The sequence below is a fragment of the Mercenaria mercenaria genome, chromosome 7 (genome assembly GCF_021730395.1).
Source record: "Mercenaria mercenaria strain notata chromosome 7, MADL_Memer_1, whole genome shotgun sequence".
NCBI lineage: Eukaryota > Metazoa > Mollusca > Bivalvia > Venerida > Veneridae > Mercenaria > Mercenaria mercenaria.
The window spans coordinates 26,125,184-26,138,496 of record NC_069367.1 but is presented as its reverse complement, the minus strand read 5'-3'; positions in this window follow the sequence as shown (position 1 = coordinate 26,138,496).

Here is a 13,313-nt window from a genome sequence, read left to right as displayed (position 1 = left end):
TTTTGGAAAGCGAATATAATTTTGTCAGATCATCAGGCTTAAATCATAAAGATGAATAATTTTGGGCGTAAACAAATTTAAAAGGGCACGACAAATTTTATAAAAACGATTCAGGGGAAAAAACTTAGAACACTTTCACTTATTAGATCATCCAGATTAAGCGAATGCCTATGTTCTAGATGACCACATAGTGTTTGGGAAAAAGGTCAAAGTTCAAATTCAACCCTACGAAAAAAATCAAGTTCTGCCCAGCAAACACTGACGGGCAATCGGGGGACTTGAATTTTTTCCCCCCCCCCCCCCCCCCCCCCCCCAGAGGGTGGGGGGTCTAATTTTCTCTTTTCCTCCGTCCCTTCGAAAATGTTTTTTCGCGTCTAGTTCCAAAAGTATTTGGCGTAGAGTCACAAACTTTTAAGGGGTGTTGGCAACATGTGTGTTGGCACCTGGGGTTTGGTCCGGTTTATTCTCTTAGGGGTTTGGGCCCCTGACTTTGTAAAAATTGGTCATTTTTGTTTTGTTCATGCCCAGCTCCAAAAATATTTGAGGGCACAAAACTTTACAGAAGTTGTCACTTGCAGTTAGCACCTGGGGTTCCCCGTCCGGATTTTTTTCAGTCGTGAGGGGTAAAGGCCCCCGCTTAGTTAAAATTGGCATTTTTAAGTTTGTTCTCGCGTACTCCCCAAAAATATTTGACCTAGAGTCCCAAATGTATAGGGTGTTGGTCAGCATGTGCATTGTGCACCTGGGGTTTCGCGTCCTGATTTATTCCGTATTGTAGGGGTTACGCCCCTGACCTAGGAAAAATTTTCATTTTTTGTTTTGTCCACGTACCTCCAAAATATTTTACCTAAGTCCCTTTTTTCCTACACAGACCGACTTTTGTCAAAAACTTACTAAAAAAAGTTTGTGAAACATTAGTTAAAAATGTCTTGACCTAAATATAAAAATTAGAGGGTTGTTTTATAGCCCATAAAGTGTTTTCCCTTGGATTTTACCAGTTATGGGCCAAAAAGTGAAAAAAACACTACGGTTTTTAAAATTTTGTTGCAAATCTTAAAAGTCAAAAACCCCTTTTACAGTGGCGAGTTGGGGGGAAACCCGTGTCCTATGACCATTTAGTTTCTGTTGCCATTGCTATAAACCACCAAAGGCCCTCTCGAAATTTTGCAGTCTCTCAATTTTCTCCAATAAAATACTGTCCTTTATACATCATTTTTACTTTTGTTGCCATGGCAATGAATTATGTTATCCTTTTTTCTGCATCAAAACAAGTTAAATTTAATTAAATCCATTTATTTAAACTAAAATTTTTCTTTTTAATTTTAAAGTTTGACAAAAAAATAAAGAAAACTATTTCCTAAGGAAAAATTATTTGAACATATTACAAAATGACCGTTTTCCCTGGGAACAGAAACGCTCTTTTCTGCTTTCTTTTCTGAGCTTATGGTTGTCAATTGTAACATGATAATCCTTTAAAAATTTCCCAAAAATCAAAATTTTTAAGTCATAACATGCAAAAAATTAAAAAAAAGCTAAAATTTAGCCCCGTGCCCTGGCAAAATGAAAAGACTCTTTTCTGTTTCTTTAAGGGCATTATAAAATGTCATTTTCATGATAACCCTTTAAAAGTCAAACTCAAAATATGAGGGTAAACATGCAAAAAAATAAAAAATCTAAATTTTAGCCCTGTTGCCATGGCCCAACCAAAAGAAAAGTACACGTTTTATACTCATAAATGTTTTCCAGGGCCCAAAATTTTTTCCTCTGTACATATTTTAAAACATACTTTAAACATTAAAAAAAATTAAAAAAAAAATATTGATTTTTCAAAAAATTTTAGTTTCACATTCCCCAAATTTTTCCCTTATTTAAAACCCTTTCGAAATTTTGTTACCGGGGTTTTATTTTGAATAGCTTGTTGTTTACTTGATCTAATCAAACATTTGTAACAGTAAAATTTATTATTTTGTTTTTTCCCCTTTATTTTAAATATAAAAACCCCCCCCTCGCTAATCTTTCTTCACAACACATGCGACGTAAAGTGAAAATTAGATTTTTCCCTAAAAAATTTTCTTGCAATTTAAAAGTTTGTTTTAAAAAAACATGCATTTTGGGGACAAAAAGGACTATTTTTAGTCATTTTTTTGGGCCAAAATTTAGCCCATTTTAAATCTACTTTAAGATGTTTTATTAGACCATGAAATTTTTTTTAAATTGATGTATGATTACGAGATACTGTATACGTAAAATTTGAAAAAAAATATTCTGTTTTGTTTTCATTTGGATTATTTGTGTTTTTTTTTAGTAAAATTTTCCAATCATATCTCTCTAGTTTCCATGCACAACGACACTGTTTTCCCGAAAATATCCCTTTCCGCATTAAATCGGGGGTTTTACGGTACGGGATTATGATAAATCAATAGTAGGGGCTCCGTTAAGTGGTACCAAAGGGCCCTCATAGATTATAGACATCAGTTCGTTTTTGCGACACATCGATAATTTTCCTTCAGTTTTTAAAACATGAATTTTTATCGTCGGACATGTTGAAAAATTTTTTCATTTTATGATAATACAAAGAGTTTAAGTAAATATAATCAAGAAAAATAAATAATTTAAAATTTTGCAACCAGATATTAATGATTAATTTTTAAAAAGGAAAAAAATGTACAAAGGTTTATTTTGGGGCCTTGTAACCTTCTAATTTTAAAAAAATAACCCCAAAAAAACCCCGGGGCATGGTAGATTGGGACTTCCCCTTCCGTCCATGAAACCCAGCCTGCAACATTTTCATTTTTTTTCAGTTTAGCGAATGGGATTTCCCCCTTTTTTTTTATTACTTTTTTTATTCTAACAATAATATTATGTTGTAGAAAATAAGGACACCTGTAACTTTAATCACGCTTTTTCACTATTTAGTTAAATTATGAAAATTAAAAATATAAAATTTTTTAATTCATTGTTAGGGGGCGAAAATCGGTATGTGGACATGGGAAAAAGAAATCTATTTAGCTAAGCTAAGCCCTGAGACAAATAGTTCTGGGCCCTTATTTTTAAAGTGAATAAAGTTTGGGCTGAATGAGTGAGTGACTCAATCAAACCGAGTCTGCAATTTTCACTGTTTGCATTGTTCTCGGTGCTTCCGAGGGATCTCCTTTTCAGATTATAATTATTATAGCACCAAACAGTCAAGCAAACTACAGATCTTCTCTAAAACACCATTCCAACATTGCGCTTAAAATTCCTTGTTTATCTCATTCAAGGCTTGTTCTAACCATTTAATCTTTTCCAGGATAGTGCACTCATAAGCATTCTGATCAGGCCTCAAGTTTACAAAATATTTTCAGTGTAAGCTGAGTTTTATAATGAAACCTAATTTGTCATTTACATCTAAATTGCATGCTTAAAATCAAATATTCTGTTAATGACTATTTTCAAGTGACTATTCAGTGCCATAACCATTTCTGTCTCAAACTCAGTTGAGACCAAAAACATTTTTATAAACATGGGACTTGTTAACAGTGGATATGAAATGCTTACGCCATTTTCACGTACACTATCAATGTTCGCAAGTTTAAGTTATTCAAGCGTCATCAATCACTACCCAGCTGGTGACCATGCTCTGTGGAGATATTATGACCTTCTAGTCATTCGTTTGAAGTTTTCCCGTTGTGTTCCGTACTGTCTCGTATTCAATTCAAAAACTTTTACCACTTTGGAAAACAATTCCATTTGTAGAGAAGCGAAAGTAAACAATTTTCAAAATTCTTGAAAGCGTTCTTTAACGTTGTCATTCGAAATAGCACTCGTACCGTGCTGAAAATGCATCAAAACGAAGATGTGCAACATTTCTTTGACAATGATGAGATTTAAAAGTCGCTACACTGTCCAGAAGTGTGACCCCTTAATTTGGACCCTCTTAGGGAATTCAAGCATCTATCAATCAACTGACAATCGGTTTTTAGAATATGTTACCTGTTTTGCAAGCTGTTCAATTTTTGTGTCATACAACGCTTTCTTTCTGTCGCGGTATAGGACTTGAATATTAAAACGGGGAGAAAATATTCGATTGGCCGGGTAGCTCGGTCGGTAGAGCATCGGAACGGTATTCCGAGGCTCCGGGGTCGAGTCCAGGTCTGGCTGCACATTTTTTCACCCTGTGACAGTTGGGCACCCAACATGGGACCGTGACTGAATGTACTTCGATATTATGTTTACCTTGTTCTCTACCCCATTAGAAATTCGAGGACGAATTTCATATAGCGGGGAGTATGTCGCGGTATAGGATTTGAATATCAAAACGTAGGTGGCCAGGTAGCTCGGTCGGTAGAGCATCGGAACGGTATTCCGACGCCCTGGGTTCGAGTCCCGGTCTGGCTGCAAATTTTTCTCACCCTGTGACATTTTTATGATTTGATGATGTTAATGTTTCAAGACATCAAATATCCATCGAACCATTAAAATTTCTTGATGGAACGGACTTGCCCATTGTGAACTAGATGCCAGAGATAACTTTGTGGCAGTGAGATTATCTATAGACATATACACTTCATATATGACACACAATGTCATAACTTATTTATAAAAACGTCTGCTTAACTTATACAGGTAAAAAGTTTTTAGCACATTTTATTACCAGATCAGCAGCTGGATATCTTTTATCACGATACACGTGCTAAAGCCTGGTACAACTTTTAAAAGGTAAAAGTAAAAAAGAAAGATTATCTATTGGACAAATGAACTTTTCGTCAGCGTGATAATACTTTGATAACGTACGGAAATAATAATTTTAAAATGTTTTCACAAAAACATCAGCAATCAAATACGTGTATATAATATAGTATATAACATATGCATTGGAAACAACTAGTTTTCCACACCGCAGATATGTGACAAACAATTTATAAAGCCGTTAAAGAGGCGAAAAGAGTATAATCAATGGGCTTTTATTGAGTTGGTTGCTAACATTTATGCAGAAAACTTTGCAGTGCAGATACAATATCGGAAATGGTATCATGTTACACTATAAGTGCACTACTATAATGATTTTTTCGCACTGGTATCAACGCAGTTCGTGGAATTTTCAAATTTACTGTTCTTTGTCCTCTATTAAGCTTGTGAACTACAATTAGAGCTCCATTGTTTCTGAATGGTGTGTCTAGAATGTAAAACATGTTTTAAATGGAAATGGTAGAGCTTATGATCAGTCACACTGTTCAACGTATGGAGACATGTATTTTGCAAGTTATTTGCTTAGATCTTCAAGCATCTGTTAATATGAAAAAGATTCTTGCACATCTGTCCAGCTGACATTTGATGCGTTCTTATCAAATTTTGTTGCCGTTTTACTATCATTCATCTGCATTCAAATGCCAAATGTAATATACTGGTTAAAATGTCGTTTATTTAGGTTCACAATGATACCCTGATCATAAAACTGGTTTGTTTGTAGAAGTCGTAGGGCCTTGTTGTCATGACACTGTTCAGGAGCCCAGTTAACAAATTTTTCCGACATAAGTATAATAGAGTTCCGCTTAAGCCGGTGCTAGGGGGCGTGAGAGATGTTGCACATTACATTACCTGTCATGAACAGACTCAATCAAACCGAGTCTGCTACTATTCTTCTTGGTTGCATTCTATGCTTCCAACGGATCTTTTTACAGATTTTATTACCTTGCATACATTGAAATTTAATATGAAACAGTACATTCCGCATGCAGTCATACTGTTAGTCAAGATAACTGTTAATGAACAAATTACTAAATCTTGCATCTAAAGATACTATGACTTGATTATACGGGTAATATATCACTAAGATATGGTTAACAGGTCGTCAGTTTAGGTTCACAATAATACCCTGATCATAAAACTGGTTTGTTTGTAGAAGTCGTAGGGCCTTGTTGTCATGACACTGTTCATGAGCCCAGTTACGGGTAATATACCACCAAGATATCCTGCTCTTTACGTATAAGCGTATCATTTCAACACAGGGTTTGTTTATTTCGTTTACTTTCCATAATTTCACTCATCAAACTGACGGTGATTTAATTTACCATGCAGAGAAACGCAAGACAAACTTTATTCAGTGAAGCATATAATATTTCGCAGTTGAAACGGCGATCTACACACATATATATTGTATTAGTTATTTATGTTTATGATATTCATAATTAAAGGTTTTCCATTCGATCAGCAATTTTTATGTTGAAGCATTGATCGGTGGATCAAATTTACCAGTTTCAAGCGGATTGTTGTGGCTGAAACATTTACGTAATATCCTGGTACTTCTGTTCATTTTAAATGACTATACATTCTTCAGGTAAAATTTGCAAAAATCAATCTGCAAAGTCGATACATAAACATAAACGCAGTGAAATAGAACATAAACGCATTTGAATGTAACACATAGTGTAAATAAAGATTGAAATTTTACGTAGCAAAAGTAAATATATATTGTCTATGAAATACATACATTTGTTGGAGTTGTTTTTGTCTGCCGCAGAATTCATTCTGATGCGGCTTAACCCAAGCGAGAATTTCGCGCCCGATTTTACATGTCTAAGTAATGTCGGGCTTCTGTATCTTAACTGCTTGTCGCTCTATTACAATGAAAATAGACATGTGTATTAAAGTGGCAGGGGCCGGTTTCGTATTTGGCTTGGGTACGTTCTTGAAATAAAATAGGTAGATGTACTTTAAAGGCATTTATATTCAACTGGTTATTTATAGTGTTTATAGAACTAAAGATTCCTGCGTACGAGTAATTATTGTGTAAAACAAATAAATGCTTGAATCGATTTCCCTAGCTGCATGTAGACGGTCGTGTCTAAAATCTAACCTGAGGTAACGGAACCAGGCGAGTTAGAAACGGTATTCCGTCAATCCAGATTCAGCTCAAATTTGCGGAAAAATGAAATAGATATGACACTCTTTTTTTTCAACCAATATGTTTGTTTGGTCACATGTTTTAAAACTATACATGTGTTTTAGGCCTGTGATTTGCAGATAATGCGGTACAGGTCGCGCAACGTGTACATTTTGGGCCATTTTTGCCTCAAAATTTAGTGTCCTGAAACCGGAGATTTATTCGGTTTTTATCACAGAAACAAAGGCATCGACAGGCTGAAAATGTCACATTATGAAGCGCTTATTATATGCAATACATCCGCTCACCAATTTCAGGGAATGTTTCAAAATTGGATTTTAATGATTTTTTCGCACTGGCATCAACGCAGATTCGTGGAATTTTCAAATTTACTGTCCCTTGCCCCCTAAGCTTGTGACCTACCATTAGAGCTGCATAGTTTCTGAATGGTTCAGTGGTTAGGACAGGATTTGCCTCTCACTTTAGATAAAAAGTAAAATTTTCCATAAAAAATATAACTGGCGCTGGTCGAATTGTTTCATTCTGTTAAATAAATCATCTTTATACGACTAAACGCTTGAATTGTTTCAGTTCGTTAGTGAACTCATCCTTGTACGGCGCAATGCAAATGAGAACCGCACCCGATATAGTATGTCTTAGTACTAGACCTTTACAACGGACACGGAGATGTAAATTTAAATATAGACGTAATAAATTTAATACCAGTTCGATTAAGTGCAACACTGATATCTTTTATGTGACAACAACTCAATTTTGATGACAAAGAGCTTAGTTTAGGACATACTAGACAAGTTTCGTGTCAAATAATACCATTCTGTGTCACAGATAACAGCTCATTTCTGCATTTCTGTATGTTCATATTCGTAAGATAATATCTGTAATTTAGTCAATAATGAAAAAGAAAGTTAGCAATATGGTTAAAATTCATTCAAATGAATTAAAGTATGACAAAAAAATGATATACGTTCCCTTACTCTGCAAAATTAGACATTATTTCGGTAAGGTTTTAGATATTGGCAAAACAATAAAACGTTTATTTAGTGGATTTTATATTTGTCAGTATCGACTCAAGTTATGCGATTTTCTTTGATCGTAGCAAACTTTATATAAATAGATTGGTTTTCATTGTACCGTTAAAACCGATGTATATGTCATTCATAAGTTGTTGAACTGTATACATTTAGTAATTATGAACAAAAGCATAAAACAATAAAACAGAGATAATTTGACAACCCTGTATACAATACTATCGCTTTTAACTATTTGATTATTTAGAAGGAAACACTAGAGTTATTGTTATAAATCAACGCCATAACCGTTTTTTACGAGTTGTCAAAAAATAACCACCGAATACTTATTGTAGTTAAACTATAGAATTTCACTAACGCCGCGCCACATTGTCTCAAACGTCGTTAATTTTGATCATCATATCATGATGGATAGATAGCCTTCAAGTAACTTTTAAGTATGGAAGCCCTGGAGGGATAATTGATTTCCGTTCTTCCCGCTTCTGACTTCTAACTTTTGCACTTCAGGAAGTTGGAAGTCAGAAGTGCGGAAGTTAGAAGTAATAAGTGTGGAAGTTAGGAGTAGGAAGTAGGAAGTCAAGAAGTTGGAAGTGAGAAGTGCAAAAGTTAGAAGTCAGAAGTGGGAAGTACGGAAATCAATTGTCCCTCCAGGGCTTCCATATATAAAAAAATTGGACTTTGTCATGGCATAATAACACTTGTTTTTACCTCCTAGGAAGGTACTCATTTCATAATAATCGACGCAGTCTTTTTTCAAGTGCAGTAATATCTTTTTTAGTTTTTTTTTTTTTTTGCCTTCACTTATTGTTCTTTGATAGCTTTTTTAGCGCAAAGTTTGCAAATATTGTGTTTACTTCACGTATAAAATATATATATATATATATATATATATATATATATATATATATATATATATATATATATATATGACAGAGAGAATTTATACGAACTAATAAGGGCCTCTATGATGGTGTAGCGTGTATTAAGAGTATTATATCTTCGGTATTCGGTGGTTCCCTGATAGTTACAGCTCGACCTGAACATTCTTGTATGACACATCGCCAATACGTTTTTGCTACTATCCTTACGACTTCTGTCCTTATTAAAAATATATCCATCAAATACAAGTTGTAACGTTCCTTTTTGTGAAGTAACGAACTCCATCACTATGGCCTACGAAAGCCCGGTGGTGACTTCCGACTTCCGAGTTCCGACTTCTGACTTCCGACTTCGCACTCTAGACTTTACATACTATAAGCATACGGAAATCAGAAGTCGGAAGTCGAAAGTCTGAAGTCGGAAGTCAGAAGTCGGAAATCGGAAGTCGGAACTTGGAAGACGGAAGTCGGAAGTCGGAAATCAGAAGTCGGAAGTATGCTTTCCATGATTGTGTATAGTAAGAATATTATCTCCAAAACTAATGCAGATATTGAATTGAAACTTCACATGTGTTTTCGCTAGATAATAGCATCAAGTCCCATAACTCTGACTTGCACTTTTGCCAAATTATGCCCCCTTTTGGACTTAGAAAATACTGATTAAAGTTTTGTGTGTAAGTACATATATTATAACTATTTCTTAAAGACATATTGCTTTGAAAGTTACTTTTTAGCTTGACTATTCAAAGAATAGTCTAGCTATTCTACACCCATAGCTTGGCGTCGGCGTCGGTGTGGTTTAAAATTTTGCATGCAAGTACATATGGCTATCATTTAAAGGCATATAGCTTTGAAACTTACTTTTTCTTTAAAGGTCAATTACAAACCTCACTGGGTCAAGTCCCATAACTCTGACATTTATTTTGGCTAAATTATGCCCCTTTTAGACGTCTTGAATTCTGGTTTAAGTTTTACATGCAAGTTTCTATCTTCAAAAATAATGCAGATATTGGATTGAAACTTCACATGTGTCTTTGGGGTTATGACACTATGTGAAAGTACCAAGTCCCATAACTCTGACTTGCATTTTGGCCAAATTATGCCCCCTGTTGGACTTCCTGGTTAAGGCTTTGCGTGCAAGTACATATAGCTATTACTTAAAGGCAAATATATTTGAAACTTATATTTTCTTTTTCTAGAGAAACCTACCTCACTGGTTCAAGTTCCATAACTCTGACACGTAGTTTTGCCCCTTTTATAAAACAAAATAGTCGTAATATTCCTGCTTCTGGGACAACAATTCGATTAGTCGAGCATTAGCTGTCTTACGGACATCTCTTCTTATAACTCGAATGCATTTTCCAAAGGTTTATATAATTAGTACTTCCGTATGCGTATAGTATGAAAAGTCTGAAGTGCGAAGTCGGAACTCGGAAGTTTGAAGTCAGAAGTCGGAACTCGGAAGTTGGAAGTTAGAAGTCCGAAGTCGGAAGTCAGAGGTCGGACGTCAGAAGTCAAAAGTTGAAAGTCGGAAGTCGAAACTCGGAAGTTGTCTGCCGATTTGCCTTGTTTACTGGTAGTTGGTCGTGTCCGCTTGATTATATATTTATTTATATGCATGTATTTTGACAAATAATTGGGATGCTGTCATATTTTGGTTCAAAACGGAAGGAGGATACCCTTGACGATTGCTGTCTCGGACGGATACCCCGCACGCTTTATTATGGTAAGTATGTGCTATGATAAATTCAATGCTCTTCTATCTTATTTGCTTAATTAATACACGTGAATGATGAAGATACTGCGGGTTATATAAATAATGGTTTGAATATGTAGTATTGTAAGATCGTAATCCCAAGTTTCAATAGAGTTTGTAATGTATACTATCGACCAGCGTCTCATTGCAAGAATAATAAGCATATATGCCCATACCACGTGACTTCGGCTAATTGACAACAACTTCTATACTCTTTAGTCAACGTTTGCAAATATAGCGCAGGCAAAGGCAAAAATTAAATACTTCACATACTGTACAAATAAATGGTTTTATAAATAGATGAACAGTTTTAGCCTGAAAACGGGAAAGTCGATATCTGAACAAAAAGCCCCTTTTGACAGGAAAACACTTAACTGTGGGCATGCAGGGTGTCGTGCATGTAATCGATTCATATGGATTTAATGCCTGTACTTTTGAAGGCACTTGGCAGAAATAATAAAGCAGGATTATCGAAATACTGGAAAATGTAAAATATGCTAAGACGGCAAGCCCGCTAATACGGCAAAGCATATTTTAAAGACAAAGTAACTGTCTGTTGAGCCGAACTTCTAAGAAAACAGTTATCGGATGTCCACCAAGAAAAGATCCCTATACTTCTTACCAAAACCACGACAAATTTACATCGAATGTGAAACAAGTTCCAGGAACTTAAATATTACGTTCGACAGCTACTTTCTGAATTTCTTACCAGTACTAGCGCCAATTAAGGAAAAGAGAGGCAGTGGTAGAAAGTTCGCTTCTGGGGGATCGAAATCATAACGGTGCTTTTACCCTAAACCATATCATCTCTAACTAATACATGTATTAATGATATAGACGTCTCGATACAATAATCTTTGATCTCATTATATTTTTACAATGTGGTACTCCAAAAACACAAAATTTTATCAAAGGACTAAATTAAAAATCTCGTTTGATAGGGACAGTAGCGGAAAATGCATCGTCAGTTAGGAGGACTTAAACGTTATTATTAGTTATTTGTGATATACCTCGTTAGATATATATAAAACATACACATGTACATCTTTTCATGTCGTTTCAGTACACCACCTAAAGAGTGAAGGTTTACAATCTGGTCCGTGCACTTCCTCACAGACACCAAAAGGGACGTTCATATTACTGAAGAATCTACATTTGAGGATAACGCCTCATGCAATTAAAGGTATGCATGTTTTTTTATTATTATTTATTTATTTATTTTGATGACATTAGCATCGTCGTTGAAAGCATATTGTTTTACATGCACAGTCATGCATATTGTCAGCGATACATACCGCCACTTGTGTGCAATGATAAAAGCTACCATTGCGGGCGAAATAGTACCCTGATGATAAATAGTAAATGTATTTAGGACTTGAAGAAAATATACAGGGCGAGGCTATGCGGAGCGTTATGTTTCATTTTTCAAAGACGAGCCTAACAAATCTACACGTGATTGTCATGTAACAGCATGTCAGTATGTTTTCAGGGATCATGAACTTGACAACCCAGGGCGGCAAAAATACAAAATGCCAAGATATAATCTGACAGAAACGCTATAGCATGTGATGCGTTGAATTTGAGATGAGTACAGAAACAAAAGCAAAATGTTGCCGACAAACAGGGATGGCAGTGTCATAATGGAACTCAATTGAATTACGGTAGTCCTTTAAATTGGCAATGCAGAAACACCTCAACGGCTGTTCAGAGATTCTGTCAAAATAACATTTTTCATGTATTTCATGCTAAAATTTTCTTGTATCATCGTTCTTCGTGTCTTTTATATATTTCACAACTTTGATGCTTTTACACATTATTGTATAAAATATTCAACTATGCTGATATTTGACTGTATCATAGCTCAGAAAGGTAATGCCCATAAAAGTCCAATAAGAAAAACTTACAAAATATAACATCAAGCTGAAAACAGTAAATAACAATTCTTATCCTTTTATTTATCTTCAGATCACTGATATAATAATTATTTCAAGGTGTCCTTTCAGCTGGTTTGACAGAAGTTTTATTAGCCAAAATCTTCCAGACTAGTGTTTATATTTTACGTTTTCTATTTATAAAGAGTATACATTTTTGAAAGGCCACCATAATTTTCTGGTTCTCGGAAAATAAGACCGAACTTTCTGAACACCTGTAAAATTTGTATTTGCATCGAAACTCCATAACTGTTCTTTTTATTCTTTTATTCTTTTTATATTAAATTTATCAATTACAAACTAAACTGATAACAAGAAATATCTTTAAAAATGATGGTCGGCGAATTGTAATAAGGAAAGAAGTTTGTGAATTTTTCATCTAACATTCATCTTTCATCTAACATTTTTCAAATTGCAAAACTAAACACCGCACTTTAACAATTTAAATGGTTCTCTTTTAATTTTTCGCAAAGGTTTCGTAGGGTTGCAATTTTGTTTCGTTTATCCTTAGACGAATAATTACAGCAGTAGTTTGATGAAGATTCATGAAGCGGTTCATGAGAAGAGGTCATTAAACGTGTTTATATTTTTAGCTAAATTGGTCCCTATCCCCATTTGTAACAAAATAGCAGGAGACCTTACGATATTGTTACACATCGAGTTTGATAAAAATCCATTACATTTTAGTGGTTAATGCGAAGAAAGGCATATCTACTTTTAGTCATAGTGGTCCCTAATAGGGCCCAAGTTCCTATATAAATAAATCTGGAAGAGGTCTTTATAATGATACTCCAGACCAAGTATGACAAAGATCCACCAAGCTGTTCATGAGACGCT